This window comes from Cygnus olor, chromosome 6 (assembly GCF_009769625.2).
Source record: "Cygnus olor isolate bCygOlo1 chromosome 6, bCygOlo1.pri.v2, whole genome shotgun sequence".
NCBI classification, from domain to species: Eukaryota; Metazoa; Chordata; class Aves; order Anseriformes; family Anatidae; genus Cygnus; species Cygnus olor.
The window spans coordinates 14,097,215-14,122,268 of NC_049174.1; the positions used below are offsets into that span (position 1 = coordinate 14,097,215).

The 25,054-nt window shown below is 42.5% G+C and overlaps 1 long non-coding RNA gene across 1 annotated transcript in view; it reads right to left on the bottom strand.

Annotated features, from left to right (window-relative positions):
* LOC121072328 overlaps positions 1 to 24,652 on the bottom strand; it is a 94,722-nt gene extending 70,070 nt beyond the window's left edge. The window contains exon 1 of the long non-coding RNA XR_005821124.1: positions 22,230 to 24,652. This is a non-coding gene — a long non-coding RNA (uncharacterized LOC121072328). The remainder of the gene's footprint in view (positions 1 to 22,229) is intronic.
* Between the last annotated feature and the right edge of the window lie 402 nt (positions 24,653 to 25,054).

Genomic DNA, 25,054 nt, shown 5'->3' on the forward strand with positions numbered 1-25,054 from the left:
AGCACCTTCCTTGCTGAGTACCTTGGGCTCAGCGATTGGAAATGGCTCCTGGGTATTCTGCACTCAGCAGGTGATGGTCTGTTCTAGTTTCTGGCTTTAGCGAGCATTAAGCAAGAAGGAAAAGCTATTATTTCTCATCTGTTTTTACCAGGACAGCTTACGAGTGATCAGAGCTGCATAGTCTCTCAGCAATGGTGATGGATCCAAACCAAATACATCCACAAAACTGCTGAAGTTGGCAATAGTTTTCAAACTGGGATCACTGTGTCATCTTTATAAAACACCTAAGAGAGCTAGAGAGAGGTGATGAATCCCAAACATACCACAGAGCTGCCCAGTCCCCACTGAAGAAGGGGAGGAAAGAATACTTCCTTGGGAAAGCACAGATGGTTTACAGTGCTGTGGGGCTGGGCTGTTCCAGGGAGAAGAGATGTTTCCGTGGCACAGAGGACAATTCTCGTTCACGGGACTCATCATTTCTTGATTCCACAAAACCATCCTCCTATTACAAGGCTAAAAGTGCTGCTGGGGAAAAAGAAGCTGTTTTGTAAATTTCTTTCACAGAAAATCTGGGGTGGATAATTTAGGGAATAATTTTCTTTTTCTTTTTTTTAATAAAAGATGTCTGTCACTTAACCATGAAAAAAACAGTAATTGAACAGTGCCAATGACAAAACAAAAATTGTAGGTGAAACCAATAGCTTTAATTGGGTAAACGAGGAAAAAAATCTGGTGTAGTCTTAGAAACTGCTGTTTGTCTGACTTAATAAGCAATAGTCATTGTTGTTTGTAATGGCACGGACAAAAGCTGCCACACCAGTGTTTTATTAGCCAAAAAATTTAATAGAGCAGCAGCCTTTGTGACTGCTGCCTGACACTCAGCCTTGACAATGCTGCTTGGATTTATCTAGGTGGCCAGATATATTGAGCTTTGGCTCGGCAGCGTGTGGGGGGGGGCGGTGAGTGGTCATTTTTCTTTAAGTAGTGAGATAGATTTTGTTGCCAACTGAAAAGGAAGGGGAGGAGAAGAAAGAATGTGATGCGATGGCCTTGCTTTAAAGCGTGTGAGGTGCAGAGAGCAGGCACAATACAGGAAAGAGTGAGTATAGAAGAAGATGAAGAAAAACAAAGGCGTATTTACTCTGAAGGGTGCTTAAATGCCATTAATATACATTGTAAACCTTTAAATGCTCTATTATTCAAGCATTGTATTAAGTGGAATGAAAAAAAAACCCCACTGCTACTGATTTGCATTTTGTTATTAATTCAGAGTAAAAAAAGAGGAAAAATTGTCAGCAAGGTGCCTTAGCGAATCTTAGCATAATAGTAACAATTTATGTATGGGAAGCAAATACTTAAAAAAAGGAGTAAAATGAATAGAAATGTAATTCAGAGCAGCACTAGCACTTCATCTTCATGTAATGATATGGGCAAAGCCTCAATTCCAGCTCTCTGTGGTGAATTATGTGACATGGTAGAGTTTGCACGACTGCAAAAATAAAACACGATCAGTTATAATGTCCCATTAGGAAAAGGTGATGTAATGAATTCCTCTTTCATGGCCTAGCAATGACACATTTCATTCACGAGGTTATTTACCCCCTGGATAAAATTCATAATCTTTCTCATAATATGAAAATATCTCCTTAGATACATTTTGCGGGGGAATCTCATTTTGCTGAATGTATTTTCGTCAGAGTTGTAACGGCAGTGAGCCTCATGAATAGGGAAGCTGCACTGGGAGCCAGAATACCTGGGTTATGTTCCTGACTCTGCGATGACCTTCTGAGACACTGGGTGAGCACCATCAGCCGCTGGGACTCTTCTTCCCGTGTCCCTTCTGATTCCATCTGTCACAGGTCAGCTGGCATCGTAAAGACATACTTATTTAAGCTGTCTAAGCCAACACAGCTCATTCGGGGTAAAACATGCTGAAGCCATTTAGCCTCTCTGACAGGAAGGCAATCTTCAGTGGGAGATGTGATGCACGGCTGGGGAGAGGCCTGAGTAGTACCAGCTACTGTTAGGAGAGGACAGATGGCCAGAGCCTGAAGATAGCGGCTTCTTGAGGCAGGGGTTTTTATGTGGAAGGTGCATGATCCACCCCTGACCTCAGCTGGAATTTCTGGATTCTCCAGGAAAGTTGTCACTAGTGTGGTTGTTTACTTCTGGCTCAGTGCACAGGTTGTGATGTTATAAAGAAGACTGGCCTGCTTTGGCCAACTTTGGAGCTACTGTGCATGAAAAAATTACTCTTTAGTGGCTTGGCTGACTCTCATATTTTTCTGGACTAAGGCAGCAAAAGAGTGAACAAAATGCAGTCCAGTAGAGAACTGCTTTTAAAGAAAAGCTGTTCTAATTTGATTTATTTATTTTTTTTTTTTTTAAATCCTGAAGGGAGGCTTGAGAATTCTTAAAAAGCTCACCTGGAATCACAGTTGGCTTGCTGTCTACAAAAACTCACAACATACAAATCATCCCAGAACAGGCCTTGCAATTTATCACACTATGTGGCATATCTGTCTCTACCAACAGGTATCTGCTAGCACATCTCCACAGGTCTGTAAATATTCAGGACTTAGATTTAATGAAAAATACTGTCTCTGTGTAAAGAAAAGGTAACAGTTTATATGCAAATGTGAAGGTGCTATCATTTTAGTTATCTTAGTTTAAAAAAATCAAACTGTGGCCTTCACTCCTACTTAAATATAATTAAATAAAAAAATCACTTTCTCTCCAGAGATCCAAAAAGCTGAATATATTTTCCTAGCTGATTGATGCTTTTCCATTTATTTTTAAATGTAATTTTCCCCCGGTAAGGAATTGTTCTCTTGAATGTCAAGGAGGAAATATTTCCCAAATCATAGGCTTGGATTGGCTGGCTCGAACCTAATGAGATAGCTCTGTTGAGAGGGGGTAGGCCAGGGAAGCAGAGAGCGGAGTGATTTGTCACGCTGCTTTTCCAGCCATTGCTAAAGAGCTGCTTTGTAATGCCAGCCTGCCAAATCTCCTGGCCACAATCAAATTACTCCCTCCGCATGCACGCACATCCACACCCTCGCCCTTTAGATCTATCACTGACAGACTAGTTATTAAACAAAAACTCAGCCCGGGGAATTATTAATCGTCAGGCTTCATTTCTTTATCAAATGTTGTGGCCCGGAGGGAGAGCTCTTTAAGCTTTCAGAAAGACCATAGCACATTAATCACTGGAAGGAAGAGGGGTGTAGGCTTGGCATTTGTAATACTTGTCAGATCAGAAATGGGAGATACAGAGATCAAAAGAGATGTCTAGAACATGGCAGCTAAAGGGTTTCACTTTTCTTGTTGCTTTTCCTTGTGGACTCTTTTCTTATTGTTTGCTTTGGGATTTTGGTTTTGTTTTTCTTCGGGTCTTGTTCCAGAACTTACGCTAACTCTGGCCCAACACATTGCCAAGGAAGAGAAGGGCCATGAGTTACGGATGCTGTTTTCTGTGTACCCTATAGCAAAATGGTAGTCACTGCTTTTGGATGCCACCCTGTTGTAGTGCTGCACTTGTCCGGGAGCTGAGTGGGCCCCAAACTCTAGCCGACGTCGGCAAGCTAGGGGTACTTAGGTGCTTGTCTGCACAAACAAATTAATGGAGTTACCCAGCACTGCGGATCAGTCCTCATACACATGCCTGACTTCTTGAAAGTTTAATACTGGGTTCGCTATTATATGTAACAAATCTGTATATACACATACACTCCTTTAAAATTACTACAATCACAGCGGCTCTAGACCATATATATGGCAGATTAAGCCAATATTGGAGACTGCCTGTGGCTGGAAGCACTTACCCTGTGATTAGTTAGAGCATCAATTAACATTGACCTTGTTCACTCTAATCCTGAGACCTTTAGCCCCTGTAGTATGTGGGGAGGTTGTTACTCCTGGCAGGGTACCTTGTGAGGAATGTAATGTAAGCTGCTGTTCAGCTGACATGCTTTTTCTTATGAAAAGGATGGCATAGCAACTGAAGCAAGTAGCCTTTATTGTAACAGTTCAGCAACACTGCACTTTGCAGTCCAGATTCTTCCTCTACCACTTGAAGAGATTCTTCAGACTACTGAGAGGTGGGTTTGCTCTTACAAATCAATCAAACTTGCATACGTAATCTTTTCTGCAGCAGAAAACTGACTGACTTCTTACTAATACCTTAGCTTGAAACACACAATCATTTTAGCATATATTGTAAACATGCTGTCCGTTTCCACCATGACCTGGAACTAATTATCAAAACAACCTGCTTCTTGAAAATAGTATATATATAGTATGTATTTAAATATAACACAGAGTATGACTGAATGAAATCTATTAAAGTGGGTAAAATCAACCTAAAGATTTTGTAAATAAACACCAGGTTCCCCTCGCATAAGAGTTTTTTGCACCCCTTCCCTATCAGAACTCTCCAGAGTTTTGGCTGCAGCGAGCGAGCCGCAGGTACCTGGAAACTCCCTGTCTCACAGAAACACGTGAGGGAAAAAAAAAAACTACTTCTGTGGTTGCAGTGAGGATCCCAAGCTCATTGGAGAGCGGGCTGTGTGTTAACATTCATTTTATACTGTGGCTGGCACACAGCCTAGTTTTGTACAGCCATGCTGTTAGCTGGAGCCTCTAGGCGCTACTGTAATATAAATATTCTGGAAGAATAATAGGGCTATTTGTGGCTCTTGAGGGCAGCTAATGTGCCTGGTATGCAGCATGTTTTTCAAACCTTCATCTCTTATTTTTCCAAGCATCCAGCAAGAGAGAAGAAACAAACCACATTTTCTGCACACAGACAGAAGGAACGAGAGGAGGGATGGATCACATCAAATGGATTCTGAGAGCACCACAAAACACTTGTTGCGTGTTGTCCCGACACTGCAATATGATATTTGCATTGTGATGTTGTATCAATATGTGAGACGATCTGTCTTCTTGGGAGTCTTGGGAGTTGGCAAGGCACTTCCCAACTCAGAGTCTCACTTCTTTCAAAGGGATTTTGTCTGTACGTGTGTAAACAGAGGCCAATTCTTTGTCATCTCCAGAGCAATCTGTGTAGACTTAAGCACTGCAAAACCTGAATGACCTACAATACCACAGGCAAACAATTCAAATTATTAGTTGCACTCCCAAGTATACCATCATATAGCAAAGAGCATATCAGGACACCACTGTGAATAACTATCAAGCAGTCTTCCTAAGGAACAGCATGACAGAAGAATGTGTGGGCTACGAATAATAGCCAGTGAGTCTGGTTTGTCTGTCAAGAAAACTCTGAGACATCCATATTTTTGGATAAGCTTTGCACAGCAGGAGCTGCCTGTGTGTGTTTATTGTTAATTGAACTCAGCACTAAAGGAATTGCTTCTGTCTCATTAAATGCGTTATCCTCCATGCGATACTTTTCTTTTGGTTGTTTTTAGAGGAGGGGGGAGGAGGCAGTAAACAAAGTGTGCTGTATTCTCATTTTTTCCCCAGTTTGTAATCTTATGAGAAAGAACATGTAGCTGCCCAATCTCCTAAATTACACTCCTATAGGGTGGCTTTGCTGTTGCTGTCAGGAATATTGTAGCAAGTACTCAAAGAATCTCAAATTAGTGGGATTTGAGCTAGGATTCTGCAGTAAAACAGGAATTATTAGAAAAGAAACTCTGCGCAGTGATTAGCATATTTTCTTTTGTGTTGTCAAAGCTGCTTTTCCACCTTCCTGTGAGGAGCTGTAGGTGAAGTCCTTCATGGGGGCCTGTAGTCAGGATCTACACACCTTTAACAGCTTGCAAGACTAATAGATCGCCGGAAGCTTTGGAGCTCAAGCATGTATTTGGTCGTGATTATTTTCAATTAACAATGTTTTTGCTTCCACTAGCTCTGTGCTAGTTTGCTCAGCATCTACATTCACAGGGTCTCTCTAGCAACAGGTTCCTTGGTCTCAGTGCTTTCATTGCATCAGATTACCTCAGGTCAGCTGCTCCACATAACTGCTCTCCGGCAATGTCTTGTTCCCTTATGGTTCGGCTGAGGTAATTTACTTTTCTTTCAGAGCAGAGTACGTGACCTCAAATGACACTACAATTACCGAGCGATAAGATCTTGCAGACAGGCACTTACTCTGGAATAGCTGATAGATGGTAACACACCTGTGTGGCTCTTGCAGGGGCTCAGCAGAGCCCACAACTGCAGAGGGATCTGCGCTTTCCAGGCAAGGGGGTGGTAGGGGCCTGTGAGGTGGAGACAGCAGGCAGGTGGCTGGGGATAAGGAATTAGAGAAGCCTTGAAGCTGGGCAACGGACAAATTGCTTCTAAAGCATTTATTAAATTTCTTTTATGGGCACTGAAGCAAGATTTTATCACTTCCTGCACTGCATGTTTAAAGGTAGTGGCTGATACATCACGATACAGGCTTAGCTGCAGATTTAGAAGAGCTTTCCTTGTTTCTACACCACAGCTGTCTGCCCTATATCGAACAGCTCCTGGTAGCACCAGCCTGGTGTCCCTGCCTACGGCAGGGGAGTTGGAGTTAGGTGATCTTTAAGGTCCCTTCCAACCTGAGCCGTTCTATGATTCTACTGAATGATGGTTAAAAGCAGGATTGTGCAGGATTTGTTTGCTTCCAGGGCTTTGGTTTCCCAAAGGAAAGCTTGCTTAAGCATCTCAGCCTAAATCATTAAGCCTAATGATAGTTATTGTTTCCATTGCTAGTTACTTCACTGACTATGCTTTTCCCCTCAGAAGACCTTTATTTTTACTTAGATATACACACTTCTTAGATGTCTTTATGTATAAATAAATCATATATAACATATGATATGTAATGTGTACATACATTTATTCCAAAGCATGAGTTATTTCACAGTGGCAAAGACACTTAAAGATACGACTATACTTGAAGATGCTGCCGTGATGCAGAGGTAACGTTCTGTTGTTCCTTTTGACAGTCAGGAATAATTCCTGGTGTTAGTGCCTTCTATTCCTGCCTGTTAATTGTGTTATGGTAACACTTAGCAGAGCGAGCTGAGATAGAGTCCTTGTTACAGTCAGTGCCGCAGAGACATCTAGCAAGACTGTCCTCACCCTGCAACGCAAACAGGGGTTGGCAGAGGACAGGGAAAGGAAGAGATTCATTAGTGTCACCGAGCAGGTGAACAAGAGTCAGAAACAACCCTCCCTGGGACAATGCACGCTCTAGTGGAGCCGTAGATTACTGCTGCCACTGTGACACACACATCTTTTTGTACTCATTTGGTGGGGCACCCAGGAGCCACATCAAAGTGTTGTGTTTTTTTTTTTTTCCCCATTTGTTCCATTATTGCTTTTTGCAGTTGTTTGCCAGTGATTTATTGTCAGCAACTGTAAGACCCCGTGTAAGGCCTGGACTCTAGGTTACATCAGCTGAGAACAAGGTGAAATGCTGCTGAGCACATGCCATGGAGCCGTCTGTAACAGAATCCCAGAAACACAGTGGGGAAGAGCTCTTGAGAACTCACAGCCAGCGCTGGGTCCACCAAGCCTCGCCTGCCCTGCCTCCTACTGGAGCACGACAGAGACTCCTGGACCCCTGCGTTCACCCCATCTGCACCATTTCTGCTACACCATTCCTACTGTTAAACAATGTTTTTTGAGCCGTTACTGCTTGTCCTACCTACCTACCTACCTACCTACCCACCCACCCTTTTTTGCCTTTCTAACTATTTTATCCGTTATCTTGACTCCCTTCAGTTTGTTCTTCTGTTTACCTTACAACTGCCCTTTTCCCTTAAGTCCATGATTTTAGCTCTCTGCTATTTCTCACCACCCTGCTCCGGAACAGTTCCAGCTGACCTCTTGCTAGTACAGCCTGGCTGTAAGCTGGGACTGAGGGAGGGAGTGGCAATCCTGTGATCGAGAAATGACTGATACCACATTTTGCTAAATGTGGGGGAAAAGGGAAGAAAATAAGAAGTGGGAGAAAGCTACCAGAGAACTCTTGAAAGTACCAAGTTTCAGGGTAATTTGCTGATAGGAGGTCAGAGGACTTAGCATTGAGATGTGCAAAACAATGCACTTTGGAAAGAACTACTTAAACTACACCCTTGGCTGCAAACCCTCTGGGGAAAAAAATAAGAGATTTCAATGAAGACATCGTTGCAATGTGCAGAGGTGCTAAAAGAGAACAGCAAAAATGTCAGATTGTGTGAAAGAGGGAAGAAGGAGAATACAGAACGTATTGAAGTAGGATTACATCGATTGGTGTTACAGCTCCAACTAACCTACGGCATTCAGTCTTGGTTGCTTCATTTCTAAATGGCCATTGCAGAGAGCAAGCCAGACAAGAGCCTAAGAAAACTACTAGACACAGCTTGGAGGAATGAGAGACTGTACGCCAGATGAAGTTAAAAAAGAGTATGATGACTTAATCTGAAAAGTGCAAAGTAATAGAAAAGATAAGAGACACAAGATAATGAATTCCACTCTGTCCCATGGCCTAAATGCAAGTCAGCTCTTGATGAAATCAAAAGGCACAAATTTAATATGGATCAAAAGAAATTTTGTTTTGAGTGCAGCACAAGGGCCAGATATCTTGGCCTGACTTTTGTGTGCCTGGCACAATTCAATGCAAGACAGAAGTACTGCAGCATTTTTGAGCTACTTCTGCTCCTCTCTGATAAGAGGACCATTGCTTTGCGTCCTGGGCCAGGCCTGCTGCCGTGGGATAGCAGGGTGCAGACTTAAAAGGGTTGCTCGGCTGGCTGTACACCCGCACAGCTCGGGACTGCCCTTGCTGACCACTCCAGCACTTCTGCTTCAAAAGTACTTCATTTTTCCTTAACTCGTGCTGCAGACGCTCCTGCTTTGCAGTATCACTCCCTGTCACATTTGCAGTGCACTTTCCTAGCCTTAGGTTTCTCGCACTCTCAAATGCATCTGAGCTAGCAGTTGCCGATGTCAGTTGAGTAAACAGATCTTTCAGGAGAAGTGCTTTTTCGCATCATGTTTTGTGTAGCTAGATAAACAGCATTTTTCACCTTTTGTTATTGTCTGAACAGTGTAAGCACAAATATTGCTGAGGATCACAATGCCTAATGTATCTTGGGAATACATTATCCATCAAGAGTAAAGCAGAGGTAGAAGGGAGGAAAAAATCTTAATAGTTACATCTCTTACTTATTTCATAACTTAGCAAATCTGTCTCCATATGAGATAACCTATGTAGCTCTGTGTGGCCACTGTCTCCAGATATCTTGATTAAGATAATATGGCTGGTACCAGGAATATGCCAGCAGCTTTGAAAAAAAGCTGAGGGCAGGGAAACAAAACTTGAAACTACACTAGTTCAAAGGAGAAGAGAATTAAAATCAAGAAGAATTTGGTGGACTTCCTTGAAATGTCTCCATTTGCATTTACACTGCTGTAATAATTTGGTGGTTGTTCGAAGCTTCTCTTCTATCAAACACTTCTTTCTGTCAGCTTGGGAGCACCTCTCTAAAGCTACCTGATTGGTCTTTGGCTCTTAGGTTTTAATTAGACACGGGAAAGGATTCTCTTAATTAGGGCTCCTGATTGAAGGAGATCTAGGAGCATTCCATGATTGTTGAAAGAGAGGAGGATTAGCAGGGAATTAACTCCCTGTGTTCTGGTTTCTGGCTGCCTATGGTAGCCTGCCAGAATTCAGTGTTAATTGCTTCACAAACAGAAGGGACAGCACAGCACCGTCTGGCAGTGGAAGCAGGCACTGGGCCTTCCTTGTGCATCCTGGCGGTCTCTTTGGAGAAAGGAACAGAGTGTTCATTATCACAGCACTGCTGATCCTGTCACCATGCCCGTACCAGTACCCAGAATTTATTGGGCAGTAAGCAAGAGTGTGAATTTGAACGGCACAAGCGAAGCTGCACCAGTGCGTGCAATGAGACGAGGTCTGAGACCTCACACAGAAGCACACGCTGTCCCTCGAGTAGGGGACTTAGTGCAAAGTAGGTCGTAAGCACTAAATTTCCAGTCACGTAGGTAGTATCCCCATACAGAGCCCTATCTCTGTTGGGTGGCAAAGGGCAGCTGGGGAATTCCTGCAGGGAAGCCCGTGTGCCAAATGGCAGAGCGGCCGGGCTAGGACGAGGCTGGACAGCTTCGTAGGTGTGTTTTTTTCTTACCTCTAGGCTTTCTACTCTGCACGTAAGACTACTTCTATGAGGCTCAAGGGAAGCAAGTGAGATGCAGAATGAGGAATGCTGGGTTTCTTTACCAAGAAAGATGAAGACTGTTGATAAACCTGAAGACTTTAGTGGCACAGGGAAGAAAGAGATTTAGTCAAAGAAAATACCAGGTATTTGAGGAACTGTCTGCATTCAGATGATCATATCTGCTAGGAAGTCAGTAACCTGACAGAGCCTTATTTAGTTCCTTGGAGAGAGGAAAGAGGTTAAATTCTGTATTGTCAGAAACACAGACTTAGGCCTTAGAAATGCACTTCACAGAGGTAACAGTATTTCTGAGAAAGAGTAATTTGAAATGGTCATCCTCCAGGAACTTGGGTTCTATTCAGCTAAAAAATTTGAAGCATTTGAAGGAAAAAGCATTTGAAGGAAAAACAGAAAAAGTGCAATACCACAGACTGAATGGAGTTCTGCCCTTGATAGACAGTGGGACTACTCCAATAAATGGGATATAGAACAAGGTTATAAAGAGGACATGGCAATAACAGTAACTGAGGTTAAGCAATAAAACAATGCAAGCACCAAAATTAGATTTTACATCTGCACATAGCTGGTAGAAGAGAGATGTAAGTCTGTATGTAAATGTTGGTAGATAAAATACTTTTCAGGATGGTGTGGCAGACTTTCTGCCTATAAAACTCAATTTTGAAGTGATTTTGAAATCACTTTAATTGAAGTTATTAAGCTTTCAAAGATACACAAAATCAAGCTGGCACTGTTTTTTTATGTCATTCAGCCAGCCCAGCTCCAAAAATCTCGGTGCACTTTGTAACCCAGCCCCCGTAACTGTTTACGATGGAGTGAGGTGATTTCGTGGGCCTCACAATTCAAAATGCAGTGGCAGAACTGGGACCATGGCAGAAGAATTAAAACTCTCAGCACTCCTTATTCTTTCCACTACATCAAACTCCTGCTTCCACACTTCAGCACAGTACAGCCTTCATTAGGAAAAACCACTTTAAACAAACAGATGAAGTGCACATAATATTTTTACTCCTCAAAATCTGGAATACTATATGCCATTAACACTGAGTCATTGAAATTGCTCCAAAATGAAATATTACAGTGTGTTGTGCCAATGCCTTAAAAGTCTTTGTGTTAAGGCTTCAACAAGAGAAACCAAAACAAAACTCCAAACCTGAAATTTCCAGTCCAGGCATCACATTTCAGTCCTAGTGCATGGGAAATATCAAAGCATTATGAGCCATCATGTCCACACAGAGAGGCAGATAAAAGTCTAAAGCCGAAAAGATCAGACTGCAAATAGGATACACATTTAACTGAAGATAATTAACCACTGGAACAGATGGTAAAGGGATGTGGTAAATTAATCGCCTACAGTCTTTAAATCAAGATTGGATGTCCTTCCTTCTAAAAGAGATGGCATGGTTCAGCTATAAATTATTGGGCTTGATGGTGGTATCACTGGGTGATACGCTCTGGACTGTGTCGTATGCAGGAGGTCAGAGTTTATGAGCATAATGATCCATCCCTCCAGACCTTGCTATCCATGAATCCATTATGTTAGCTTGAAAAGTTTTATAGTTTAACGAAGCAGTTACAGACTGTTAGGTTCACAGTGTGCGGCTTTAGAAGTTTCTAAATACTCTTTCATTCTGTGTTGTAAAGGGTCTGAATTAATCTTGTTAATATTGTTTAAAAGCATGCAATTGTAAAATGTGAACATGCTTTGTTTTTAACACATTTATTGCTGTATCTCACTAAAACAAATCATGATCTTGAGACACAGATTGCGTATTCCCTGATGTGTTCGTTGCCCCAGCTGTTGGTTGGGTAGGTGATAGAAAATTTCCTTCTCCACCTCTTTCTGTCCCTCTTGGGCAATGTGAAGGACGTGGTGTATGCCAGGGTAAATATGGGCGCAACACAGTGGCATGTCTCCACTTCTGAGTGCTTGATGAGAAGTTCTGAGGCAGAGGCCTACTCAATCATTCATGGCCACGGCTTGCACAGTCACTGAGATGGAGGCTGGCAAAGCTCTCCAGCTTAGTCTTCTGCTTCTATCTTGGGTGGGATCTTTGCTTTTGTGATGGAATTCAGAGCTCTTTTTACATCTGTAACATCAAAACTCTGGTACCAATGGTGTCATCACGGAAGGGACTTAAATATCACAAAGCCAAAAGTGCATGAGATAGAGGTCAGTTTGTGCTTTTGGGTGTGCTCACCCCACACTGCTTCCATGCACTTGGCTGAAATCTTGATTCCCACAGTGAGACTGCTAGGGGCAGTTTCCTAACTCTGAGCTGGGAGGAGAAGTTGACAGGATCGAGAGAAGAGCTGTAACGTGGCTTTACTAGAAGGCTAAGGGATGACAGAAGGGGAAGAGTAGGCCACCTAGAGACCATTAGGTGGTCTGTCTGTGTCGTGGGGCAGAATCCTGAAAGGAACGATCTGGAAATACAAATAAGATGATGTGGCACTAGGATGTAACCAGGCTGCAATTCTGAATATTACTTTATGCCAACCAAACCTCACCCACTCAGTTTTACTTGCTTATAACAGCCTCTACTTCCTGCCCTGAACTGCTGTGTTTTGGTGCTGGGCATCTCCATATGGTTGATGAATTTCAAAACGTACCCATCTGTGCTGATGCTTCCCAACAGATACATTTTGTAAAATATTTCAAGAGCATTCCTTAATACATCTTCAGTGTTTAAGATCCCAAAGCATTCTCTGAGAGTTATATATAGAAAAATCTGTGTTCTTCTCTCTTGTTACAGGACAAGGTTATGAAGATTAATGATGTTGAGGGTCTCAGGTTCTCAACATTCAACTTTTCAATGAAGAGACACTTGAAGAGGTACTCAAAGAGAGACTTCTGAGCCCTTTTTGAGTCTTAAACTGAGCACCCCACAGTAGAAACACCCCCAAAATTATAATTTGCTTCTTGGTCCTAGTGAATTTTCATTATAATTCCATGCACATGCTAACATCTTTTGTGATTATGAGAAACAGCCTTGCGTGGTTAAAAGGCAGTTTTTCATCAAGCACCAGGGAAATAACATTTTGAATATCTAACCCCTAATGCTGTTTAAATTAAACCAGTTTCTCTTCTCTCCTTTCTCTTAATTCTGATTGACCCTCTGTACTCATTTGAACTACATTCTTCTTGTATGTTTTGTCATTTATGCTCCAAGTTTATAGTCCCCTGGTTAGATAACCATAAACATTCAGCTCCTCTCATATATAACCAAGATTAAAGCTGTGTATATAAACGTGGCAGCGAAGCAGTATTTTTGCCCACTCTTGGACTGTAGATATATTTCTTCAGTAATGACTGAACAATAATTCATCATTTTCACTTTTTCGATCCCCACATAAATATGTAAACTAAAACCACAACAAATATTTGTGCTGGCAATTGGCTATTGTACTTAACCCTCTGAGAAACCTGTTTGTACCTGTGTACAAATGTAGCTGCTGATTCCTTCCACGTACAAGTGATTGCTTCATTTGCACTGCTATTAGGAGCTGTACAATTGCAGTGCAAAGCACTCGGACAGAAATGCCATTGAAGCAACTTCCCTCCATAGCATACTGTATAGCATCCCCAATCTCTTGCTTCAGTATAGAGTAATCTAATCTGCCCTGTACTACTTCAAGCTCGTTTATTTCTGAATCCCACACGTAGTCCTGTACACACAGGTGTGTTCAGCTTTGTGGTAGATCCCACCGGTGTGCCCAGGCCAAGCTGTGGACATGTGGAATCACTGACTGCAGGTGATGCGTGGGTGTGCTGTAAAGGATGCTTGCTGCTGTGTTCGAGCTCCCTGCACACCAGCTGAAAACACCCAACTGCTGACTGAGAATAAACTCGGGATAATCTGACTTGAGACTTTCTGCTCACTTTCCCCTAGTCCTCTCCTTCCACTCTCTCTCAGAAGAATTCCTCAGTAAGTTCTATTGTCTTCTCATCCACTTCAGACCCTAACAAAATGCTTCTCACCCATAAAAACAAGTCAGTGTGTCACTCGCCCCACTTTAAAGTGCTTTATGCAGTGCTCCTGTTCCGTACTGTGCATTATCTGCCTTTCACATTCCCTGCTGCACCTGCGGCTCTCTGTCCCCAGCACCCAGCCAGATGGGAATCCGTATCCATCGCTCACACACACACACACACACACAAACTTGCATGCACAGATTCAGACAGTTTCACCCCAAAGCTCTCCCCTTTAAGTTAGGTTACATGTCCGGGGGGGTGGCAGCCTCGTGTCCTCTGTTTTCACCCCCTCAGAACCCTTTTTAAAATTCAGTACTCAAAACAACAACAACAATAAAAAAGACTGAAGCTAATCTCTATTTCATATAATTTTGGGGCACAGACTTGTAGTCTGCTGAATGACCTTGGGTGGCCTATCTCTTCTTCCTACAGAGCTCTTTCTTCCTATAAATATGAATAAATTATAACTCTGGCTGATAAAAAGGAAATAAATTTTATGAATATACTGGTGTTGCAAGCTAGGATGTATAGCGAGAGGTAATATTTTGTACTGAATCAATCAGTGTAGCTATCAAAAAAAGAAAAGACAAGATGATGGACATAAAATCTTTTTCTGAATGTGCAGGAACCTGACCTGTGTTTGAGCCAAAATTCCCTCTGCAGTCAGTATTTTAAGGTGTTAATTCTCCAGCTCCACAATGCAGTATTAGCCTCAGCAGGAACTGGTTAATTTTAGTGGCTGGAAGTTGTTATTAAGAGATAAATGCAGATCAGAGGGAAAGGCCCTCTTAAAGGAAAAAAAAAAAAAAAAAGAAAATAGAGGATGGAGCAGTAATTGGGCCCAACCACAGCGCTCTGGCAGGAGGAAGCAGTTTTCCTTCTAAGTCAAGTCAATAGTGAGGTGATCAACTAACAAATAATAAAATCACTGCAGAAAAGCCAACTTTTCATCTTCTTGCCAGCCTCCTGTGAACATGGGAGAAGGTCTATGGGATGCACAGAGCCTTTGATTTATTCACACAGGGGGCATGATTAGAATTAAATTCACTTCAAGGAATTTGTCTTGCTTCCTCCTCCATCTCTGTACTGCTTCTCAGAACCATCTCCTGACTGCTCTTCCCACTGTTTGCAGGAGCTGGATGTTTCTCAGATAACTACAAAAACTGGCAAGCAGCATGTTCCCTCTAGCAAAATACTTCAGGTCCGTCCCACAAGCAGTGCTCAGGGCTGCAAAGACTCCAGAGCCATGCATAACGCAGTGCTCACCATGTGCCTTTTGGTTCAGACGGAGAATCTGGCTTTTTTGTGTTAAAGGATAATACCAGGCAATGGAAGGCCACTTCCTGAAACCAGTCCACAGGCACCCCCGAGCAAGACCAGAATGCATGGTCTAATCAAATTCAAAAGATGGATGAAGGTGGAGGCCGAACAACCACCTGACTCCTTTAATCTCAAACCCATCTTGGCACTTGGGTAGTGCCAGATGTAGGTTCAAGACCTTAAGGCTACTTTGTTTTACACTCTGTCTGAAAGAAAATGAAGGACGAGTTCCTAAGGATGCTTTGGCCCATGTGTAACTCTTGCTCATGCTCCTTGAAGGTCAAAGGTCCTCCAGGTCAGGGTTTAAAGAATGTGTTTTTTAGGGAATTATTGTCTAATATTATATAAAACACACTTGTCTAAATGGAAGAAAAAAAAAAAGAAAATATTCCCTTACAGTATGGTCCTGGATGCATGGAAAATCCTTTTAAGTTTAGAGTGAGAAAACAGCCCTCTCCTCCACTGCAATTAATAACTGACAGATCTGAATTACGGCAGCGTGGTCCAGCGAGTACTGGGCTTTGCTGTCCATCAAATTTTATTCCTTGCTTTGTCATGAATCACTGCTATGAGATAATCATAGTTCATTTCCACATTTCTGTTTTATTTCTCACTCAAGATTTCGGGAGCTGAGAATCTCTCTTATTAGATGGCTGGAACGAACTTAGACTAGGAGGTGGGAAGCTTTCCTGAAGGTCTCTACTTGCTATTGTCATATGAGCAAATGCTGTTAAGCAGCACGGCAGCTGTTTGACCTGGATTTGGGAAAAGGACTAATGGGAACCACATCCTTACATTTTGCTCCTAACTGGCTAGGGAAAAAGAACATGTATGAAATATCTGAACTTAAAGGGTTGTATGTGAAAGACAGCCCCGTAACCTGAGACTTGGGATAGCTACAGTTGATGAGCTACACTAACACACACTTTTTATGTTACTTGGGCTGAGTTGGTTAATAAGCTTTAAAATGAGGACATTGGCATTTACACATCTTATGGTGCTGCTAAGAATTCACTAAAGGCTTGAGGTACCAGAAGCTGTGCTGCCCAGAAGCTGTGGTAGCAGATGTGTCAGCTCAATGTCTACAGCACACACATCCATAGCAGGCTCTGTTACACAGCTCTGTGCTCATTCTGGGAGCACAGAGTAAATCTGTAAAAGGAGGTAAGGACAGGGCTCACAACTGCAGTATTTATGGGTATTCAAAACCCACCCAAGAGATTTTTACATCATTCCATTTTGGGGCCACTGTCTTTATATGTTGTGCATGCACAGGGAGGGAGAAAGCGAGGGCAGCCAGCTGCTATACAAAACGTAGGTCTAGGTTCTGCCTCCATTTCAAATTACTGCATCGAGGTGGCACCCTTGCAGGAAAGCAATATAATATAAGTATTTTTCTCTCTGACCTCAGATTGCTCAGGACAACACTGGAGCATTGTGTATGGAGTAAACAATATATATTAAAGTCCCTTGCATTATTCTCCTTCTGCTGGGCGGAAATGTTTGTGTATGTGTGCAAGTGTTATTTTTTAAGAGACAGGGAAACAAAAAATCCAAAAGTGTCTTTGCAGCTTTCTCTTTAGACTTCTGAATAATTGGGACCCTTACATATTTTCCCCCTGCGTAATACCCCAAGATGCAACTCCCTCTGGGAGTTCCCTAATCTGTGTATCAGTGGCAATCCTATAATCCCATATAATTGTATTAGTCTCAATAGCAGATTAGCTCCGAGTGCCCCTACAGACAAGGAGCTGTCGGCTCTGCTATTGTTTTCCTCTTAACGTAATTCTAGGCAGCAAAGAAGAAAAGCAGCTGAGAGCCCTCTGTCTCACATTACAGCCCACAGTTTCTAAACCAATTAAGAAAAAGGGATTTACAGTCAACTGGATTAGGGGCTCTGTTTATATTATCCCATATTTCTTTTTATAATACCTTCCATTTTCTATCTAGCCTTGTAATCAACTACCCTTTCCTCTGCCTTCTGAAACACCCATCCGTGTCCTTACCTATCCATTTACCAATCCATCTCACATGTAGGATTTCAGCCATCTGTCTGGTTAACTTCACCAGCCTGCTTTATTGCATATTTGTTTAGAGGACACATGGTGTATGAAGCATACCAAGTAATGCTGAGATTAAAAACGATGGCTGGTATCAGATCAGTTTCAGAATGATCTCACTAATACAAGTGCATTTTTGAGACAGTGTTTGGGCAAATCTCCCTGTTCCACTAGCTAAAACATTTTACTACCATCCTTATCAGAGGCAAATAATGTCGGTATGTAAAGAGCAAGATAGTCATCATTTTTAGGCAGGGAAATGGTACCCATAAAATCCTGCAACACTCACTGAGGAAGAGGTAAAATGAGGCTCTGGCAGCACTGTGTTAATAAGACAAAAAAATCATCTTGCTAGTTTGCTCCTTGTTATGATCACCTTATTAGTAGACCAAAGATAGAATCTGATACATTTTTCTCATGGAGACATCCCTTTTGCTTTGACAAGACGTAATGACTGCTGGAGGATGTGGGCTAAAATACCACTTCACCTGAGGACAGGCATCACTAACTGGGAGGCTGAGAGCTGGTCACCACTGCGGTTTGTGCTTTTAAAAATACATATAAAAAGGCATGCATCAGCTACCAATAGTAATTGTTTGCTTTTATTAGATCAAAATAAATCAATAAAATAAAGTTAGCACAATCCATATTGCACAGAATGTCTCTGTTATCATCCTGCAAAGTAAATTACCTTGCATTTCCTTGGATTCCTAATTCAGCATAAATTCCCACTAAGGGATATTAACACATTCAGGTGACTGTCATTTTATGTGCCTTCCTAGAAGGAAGCAGCCCAGCGAACATCTTTCTTTATGGTTCGTTCTAATGATAAAATTAGTTTGGGGCTGTCGTTTCTCTGAATGGAGAATCTTTTCCTATTGAATTCCATTTCTCAAAAATATTTTCCCAATCAGCTCAATATTTAAACAGGTTTAAGTTTTAAATCTCACTGTACAAATCCACTTAGATTTTTAAATTACAGTAATACTTCACCAGGTTTCACTTTTAAGGCAATGTAATATGTATAATTCATTCCATGAATCTTAGATAAGGTGGATATTCTGATACAGTACAATTTGCTGCCTCGCAATGAAGCTTTACAGCGAAGGTGAGTTCTTCCACTTCAGGCTGTAGCTCTATTATAAATGGCTTTAAAGGAAATAAGAATGAAAAATGAGAAATGAAGTGTTCCAGTAGCTGGAGAGCTCCACAACCAATGGCTCTTTTAGCACTTGTGCTTGTTCCTGGAGTGCTTACGGCAAAGTACTGCTCCACCTCACAGTTTCCTTTGGGCAAGGAGAGTCTCATCGAATGAGTCACCTTCATTATATCTTTGAACCATATGTTACAGAGGAAAGCTCAGGGAAAAGGATAAATGACTGATACTGTGAAAAGATTAGATGATGGCCAGAATATTAAAGCAGATAGGTAAAAATTTTCAAAACCAATTATTAGTTTTCAGTACTTGAACTTTTGGGACCCAAATGTAATGCATTTTAAGGCGGTCCTGTTTTTCAGTTTAGTATTACTTGATCCTAATGCCACCATCCAAAACCAGGAAGAAAAACACAGAGGTGCTTGAGATCCAACTAAGCACATGAACTAACTTTATGCAGACACCCTAGGCCTAGCTCCTGTAACAGTACCTGCTCCAGCTCTTTCCTGATTGTTGCTGCAACACTGATCCCAGTGAATACCATTAGAGGGTTTGCTAAAGCTTCCCAGTATTCCAGTAACAAGAAGTGCTTGTGACCCTTTTTGATAAGCTGTCAGCAAGGAACCAAGCAAGGAACTCAAGCTGGGCACCTAAAAATGGAGATACCCCAAATAACAAATTAATCTTGACCCTGAACCAGCTGGGTGCTGCTTGTATGACAGCAGTTGATTCAGGAGCCAGATGGCAAATGAACCTTATACTGTTATATGATGATGGAAAATCATTCAGGATCCAGATGGAGCTGGATTGCCAGTTTGACAGTCTTAATGCAGGCTTCTTAGTGCCTATTTTCCAACAGTAGCACAGTACCTCCACTGCTCAGAAAGACTTCTGCAGGAGTACTGGTATATACTCAAGGATGACCAAAGGATGTAAGGTGTCAGTAATAAGATGGACAGTTGCCAACACCCGAGCATTATGCATGTTGTCAAGCCTTGGTTCTGGCCTGCCCTGTCAAAACCAGAGCTATTAAAACCAGCGGTGGTGCTAGCTACATTTTTGCTGGTAAACATTCCCAAGATTTATTATCGTAGACACAAGTTGTGAGCATAGCTTCTAAAGCTTTCAGGCAGTAGCAATCTGGAAAAATTGATGTTTACACAGAAATCCTGTACCGTTCATAATTTGAAGATGCTGCTGCCATGGTGCATTTCTGTCAGCTTGCCCAGAATCAAATCTCTTAGTGATAACCACAGAGGAACAGGAACATCCAACTCATCATGTGGAGGTGGAATCAATTGAATACAAAAATACTTAGTTAGCAAGGAAAGGATGGATACTGGAGGGATTATTAAAGAGATTTTCTGTATCCACCTTCAAAGATATTACTGGAAACACTGCTTCATTTCTATACTACACTCCTTTTTTTAAACGATGACCACTTGACATTTTCCAGAATCTGTCATCTGCTTGTAAAATTTTGGATCTTACTTTGTTTTTCTTGAAAGGTTTGTGTAGAAAAAAACATTTGTGATACGTTGACATTACAACAGGTGTGACCAACATCTAAACAACAGCCAAGGGCCATTTACTCCAAGCATACAAGAGACCAAGGTATGATTTTTAAAAGCTAATTTTCAGCTTTGTTTTTTTTATATAATGAAGGACTAAGAAGCTGTAATCGGAAATATCAGGACTGGCAGCTCTAGTTTCCTCTAGTTTTGCAGAAAGCCTTGCAGCATGTTTATCATTGCACCTATACTTATGCACTAAAAGTCAGTGTTTTTTGTCGGAAAAAAAATGCAAATAGTTCCAAATAGGCTGAAAGTAAACTTCAGCATCTGCTCACTGCTCAATTTCCAGTCTTGTGGTTTTTATGCTGTGATTTTGATAACTTCAGTAATCTTACAGTTTTCCTGGGATGACAGTATTACAAATTTAACCTATCAAAAAAACTGTCATTGGAGGTAGGGATACTCTTTAAAGAAAGCAAACATGTTTTCAGACCCTTCTCCTGTATTGTAGGAAAGAACACACAGCTATATCTGTGCATTTTGTCTCAGTCCTGAGAAATATACTCTCAACTCATCTTCCACCTTGAGTAATGTTGCCAATACACTGATGCCTACTTCATAGTATTCCTCCTTGCATTTGCTGTACCTGTTCTCCTGACTGCAATGTTTTTCCAGACAGCACTTAAACTTTTTTAACATACATAAATTACATTTTATACCTTAGACTCAACAGTTACTATAAAATCTGTAGGTAATAAAAAAATAGGCAACCATAAAAGTAGATTTTTTACCTTGATTGTGATTTAGTTATAGCTTGGCTTTATGATTAATCTTGTATAGGTTGTAAAGCACATGGATTATACGGCACATGAACCCACAACAGACAGCACATAGCAGCAATCTAACACATATCACCAGAAACCATTTAGAAGTAAATTATTTCCTGTTAACTAGTAAATGCTACAAACACCCACCTTCTATGCAAGTCTTGCTAGGTTTTTCAAGGCACACTGTGAAGTAATGTAGATTGGATTTGGGCAATGAAGGAATGTAAAAGTCTTTTTTTGAGCCAGGGGATCAAAATCTGAAGATGCACAGGAGATTCTGGTGTATGCTTTTAGTTGTGTTTTCTATCTACGTGATCCTAAAAATACTGCATTTGAGTTTGCAACACCCTATGCTAGTGCAAAAGGCTGAGAAAGTGCAATGGGCTGTGAAAAGATGAAGTACTGTTGTCTAAATTCAAAAAAGGCAGCAATGCAGGTGAGAAGCATGGGCAGAGAGAAGCTTGCTGGCTGCTTATACTGCCCTGGCTTTTAACTGGCTGTTCTGATGTGTCTGTGATAGAACAGATTTTAAACAATAAATGGAAACAAATTATATTCCAATTACACTGATGTAAATAAAAGTACTATAAAATTAGGTTTCATGAATAGAAATGCTTCTTCTTTCCACTCAATACCATGATTTCCGTTCTCTTAACTCTCTCCTTGTTTAAATCACTCAAATTACAAATGTGTTTATTACAGAGTTCTCTAATAGGTACGGACATGTATTGGCTAGCCTGTTATGTCAAGTAATCATAGATAATTTTCAGTTCTAACTCTCTTGCCCGAATCTATAAGTGTTCAGGTGTGCTTTAGGTTTACAGTTTTCCAAAAAATCCAGCCCACAAAGATATCTGGGCATGAGCTTGAACTACCAAAACCTGGATGTTTTCAAGTTGTTGTTGCTAATGTTATTCCAGACCCTGTCTGCACTTGAGAGCCCAGTGCGATAACATGGGGCAGAGAGCCTGGGCCTGCAAACCTTGTTTACTGTGATGTTTACTAACTTACGAAGCAATAGCAAATTTGTGAATTTCTGTGAATTTCTCAGGTCTGTGCATTCATAGGACTCTTTCCCAGAATTGTTTCCCACTGCTGCATGTAAGATGATTTTCTGTCATTTCTCTTGTACTTTGGAGCTATCATAACCGGCCCAGGGTCTGAGGAGGACGCAGGGCCGGAGCAGACTTACCTGGCCTGCAGACTTCTGGCCACCTTCAGCTTTGTCTTTTTCCATTCCTCAGAAAGCCATGTGTTGGCCATCAAGCGTTCAAGGAGGCACCAGCACCTGTCCTGTTTCAGCTGACTGCTTGCAGCACAGGGGTATGGAGGATGAAGGCCACATTCGGACGCAAAGCTGCAGGCCTCCCGCCATGCTGCAGGACTTGAGCAAGGCTGTCACTTCTCTGCACGGCACCTTGCAGCATGCAAGGGCCTGCAGCAAGGCCCAGGCTTATGTCTGTGGTTGGACAAAGCGCTGTTGTGCTAAAGCCTCTTCTTTGCATGTTCATCACAGCTGCTGGGATTTTCCCCAGTCCATGCCATCGTTATGAGGCAGAGAGCCGTGACAGGACCCAGCTCGGAGCAGGCAGCACATTCCCTTTAGTCACCACAGCAGCAGCACTGCGTTGAGCTAACACAGCCCCCGCAGCTGCATCTTCCACGCTGAGGATGGTTCCAGGTGCGCTGGGCCCTTCCTAACCCGGAGCTGCTCACCTGCACCCTCTGCCGCCTCATTTGCTCCTTGGGGCCTGGGGGCGCTGCCAGGGGCTCAGCTCCCCTCACGCGGGGAAGGGGCGCCGTGACTGACCGCCCCCGCGGCCTCCCCGGGGGGCAGAGCCTCGAGCACCCCCTGACGGGGAGCGCCGGGCCGTCCGCTCGCCCGGCCCCGCTGCTGCCGCCCCGAGTTTTGCTCCAGCTGCTGGCGGCTCACAGGGGGCAGAGGCGCCCCGCACCTCACACGTCCCCCATCAAACCCCCCAAGGGGTTTTCGGGAGGCGCCTGACGCCACAGATAGGTGCCTCTGCTGAGGGGATGGGCGCTGGTGCCCCGCTGAAGAGGTGCAACTGCTGCCAGCTGAGGAGGTGGCTGCCAGGGCCCTGCTGAAATGGGCGCGGCTGTGTTGAGGAGATGGATGCCAACGACATTGTGGGGAAATGGCTACTAGCAGGTCCTGAGGAGATGGGCACTGCCCTGTTGAGGAAATGGCTGCTAGCGTGTGCTGAGGAGATGGGTACTGCTTTGCTGAGGAGATGGCCCTCAGGGCCCACTGAGGAAATAGACACTGACTTGTTGAGGAGATGGATGCCACTGTTGCTATGGGAAAATGGCTGCTAGGGCCTGCTGAGGAGGTGGCTAACAGGGCCCTGCTGAGGAAATGGGTGCCAGCTCCCCTCTGAGGAGATGACCAGCAGGGTCCTCCTGAGATGGGCGCTGCCTTGTTGAGGAGATGGATGCCAACGGCCTGCTGGGGAAATGGGCTCTAGGGCCTGCTGAGGAGATGGGCACTGCCCTGCTGAAGAAATGCTCCTCTGAAGAGATGGTCACCAGGTCTCTACTGAGGAAATGACTGCTAAAGCCCCTCTGAGGAGATGGCCACCAGTGCCTGGCAGCCGATGGTGCAGCGGGAAGAAGACACCAGGTAACTCCAGGGTACTGCATGGCAGCCTCACAGGGCTGTAGAGTGGTCCAAACAGCAGTCTTCTTTGGGGTCCTTCATGAGTAAAGATGAGCCACATAAGCCATTTTTGTTCATCATATTGATAAAAGAGGGTGTAGGTCCCTGGTTGTTGCTTTACTGTGGGTTTAAATTGTCCATTTCATACAGTTATAAAACCTTCACAAAGTAAGGAGGGACTGTACAGAGAGAAGTCCTAGAGCTATCACACCCTATGTAAACAAGAAGGCGCCATTCACCAGCAAAGAAAAAGCCATGCTGTACTGAAATGCCTCCCAAGCCATGGCTGCTTTCTTCAGATTCTGATTTACAGGAAAAGGTTGAACTATTTGAAATAATTAACTTATTTAATGAATTGAGCTTCATACTCACTTTTCAAATTGTCACTGAATATGCTCAGAGTTTTGCAAACATACTTGCAATTATTTCAGAAGTGGCTGATAAGAGTTTTCACCCAATGCATTTCTCATTAATTGTTTGCTGCTCTCCTTGGAAAGCAGGCTGTTGTACCTGCATACCTTATTGCTCAAGTTTTCTGGTATTTCTTCTGAATACCCAGAACCTGTTTTTAACTGGTTGCTTGAACAGTTCCTCCACAAACAGCCATTTGAATATGATATATCCCCATACACACGGAGATATTAGCCACGTTTGAGTGTTCTGAATATTTCTTTCTCTCTGGCTGTAAACCAACTAGTGTGAATATTTGCAGAATAATGGAAGAGGATCTATTTTGAAGTGGAACTACCATTAAAAATGAGCCATTTTGTTTTTATACAATTATTATCCCCTTTTCTCCTCCAGTTTACATTCAAGAAATGCAGGGGTATTAAATATTGGGCTGATGTGTGGTCATGCTCTATCAAAAAATAATACTTGCAATGTTATATATATGTAATTCAGACATTCATCTGTGTGATAAAAATATTTTTCCTAAATGTAATAACAATGGCTGCATGAAGAGGCTTTGGAAGCTCCTTGTGCTAGGACCACGAGGTCCTGGGCATGCTTCAGTGGGAATGAAGGAGTGTGGTATAGATCCTATTGATTTTCCTCTATAGGAACAGGCAAATAGTGTCAATCTGTATGCAACAAGTCATGCTGTCAGTTTATGGGGGCTGCTTTTTTCTTTGCAATGTGAAAAATTCCCAGAGTCTAGAGTCCTTCATCAACTGTGTGTTTGTATATATAAATAAGAAACAGATAATTCCTTTCTACCAAGTGTAGCTCCCAGAATGCAGATAAATTTTTCATATCTACTTCCTTTCCCAAACACTTTTTCTTTCAGAAATTAAAAGCATATGAATTCAAAAGTATCTCAGAGAAGCAGCCAAAAATCA